This window comes from Pan troglodytes, chromosome 9 (genome assembly GCF_028858775.2).
Source record: "Pan troglodytes isolate AG18354 chromosome 9, NHGRI_mPanTro3-v2.0_pri, whole genome shotgun sequence".
In the NCBI taxonomy this organism is placed as follows: domain Eukaryota; kingdom Metazoa; phylum Chordata; class Mammalia; order Primates; family Hominidae; genus Pan; species Pan troglodytes.
This window is the reverse complement of record NC_072407.2, coordinates 108,131,274-108,133,071: the sequence shown is the minus strand read 5'-3', so window position 1 is coordinate 108,133,071 and position 1,798 is coordinate 108,131,274.

Here is a 1,798-nt window from a genome sequence, read left to right as displayed (position 1 = left end):
AAAACAATGGCAAAAGCTGCAATTACTTTTGCACCAACCTAATATTTAATGCTTACAATAGCTTCACAAGTAAGTTTGTATTAGTTTTATTTTGCATATGAAGAAATTGAGGTTTAGACAGTTTATGTGATTTGTCTACAGACACATGGATAGTAAGTGATGGAACTGTCATTCAAACCTGTCTAATTAAGATAAAGGCCATGTTCTTTCCTTTATACTTTACCATTTCTTTTTTTTAACTTTTATTTTAAGTTCAAGGGTACATGTGCAGGTTTGTTATATAAGTAAACTCATGTCACAGGGGTTTGGTGTACAGATTCTTTTGTCACCCAGGTACTAAGCCTAGTAGACAGTGGTTATTTTTTTCTGATCCTCTCTCCCTTTTCCCACCTTCCACCCTCAAGTAGGCCCCAGAGTCTATTGTTCTCTTTGTGTCCATGTATTCTCCCACTTCTAAGTGAGAACATGTGGTATTTGGTTTTCTGTTGGTGCATTTGTTTGCTAGGGATAATGGCCTCCAGCTCTATCCATGTGCCTGCAAAGGACATAAGCTCATTCTTTTTTATGGCTGCATAGTATTCCATGGTGTATATGTACCACATTTTCTTTATCCAGTCTGTCATTGATGGACATTTAGATTGATTCCATGTCTTTGCTATTGTGAATAATGCTGCAATGAACATATGCATGCATGTGTCTTTATGGTAAAATGATTTATATTACTTTGGGTATATCCAGTAATGGGATTGTTACGTCAAACGGTAGTTCTGCTTTTAGCTCTTTGAAAAATCACCACATTGCTTTCCACAATGGTTGAACAATTTACACTCCCACCAACAGAGTATAAGCATTCCCTTTTCTCTGCAACTTCACCATCAGCTGTTATTTTTTGACTTTTTAATAACAACCACTCTGACTGGTGTGGGATGGAATCTCATTGTGATTTTGTTTTGCATTTCTCTGATGATCAGTGTTGAGCTCTTTTTCATATGCTTGTTGGCTGCATGTATGCCTCCTTTTGAAAAGTGTCTGTTCATATCCTTTGCTCACTTTTTTTATGGGGTTGTTTGTTTACTTTTCTGGTACATTTGTTTAAGTTCCTTATAGATGCTAGATATTAGACCTTTGTCAGATGCATAGTTTGCAAATATTTTCTCCTATTCTGTAGGTTGTCTTTTTACTCTGCTGATAGTTTCTCTTGCTGTACAGAAGCTCTTTAGTTTAATTAGACCCCATTTGTCAACTTTTGCTCTTATTGCAATTGCTTTTGGCATCTTTGCCATGAAATCTTTGCCAGCTCTATGTCCTGAATGTTATTGCCTAGGTTGTCTTTCAGGGGTTTTTATAGTTTTGGGTTTTACATTTAAATGTTAGTCCATCTTGAGTTGATTTTTTTATATGGTGTAAGAAAGGGGTCCAGTTTTAATCTTCTGCATATGGCTAACCAGTTATATCAGCACCATTTATTGAATAGGGAGTCCTTTCCCCATCACTTGTTTTTGTCAGCTTTGTCGAAGATCAGATATTGTGGGTGTGCAGTCTTATTTCTGGGCTCTGCCTAGGTATTTTTATTGGGCTAGAGTAATCTTAATTTCAATGTCAGATATGGACACTACAAGAAAATAAAATTATAGTTTTGTTTCATTTATAAATGTACACAAAGGATACATAAAAATAATATTACCTTAATTAAATCCAAAAGTGCCCTCAAAAAATAGTAATATTGAGCTGAAGAGGGCTTGTGCAAGGAATGTAAGAATGAGTCCCCTCAAAAACATTAGAGTAATTCCTCATGTCA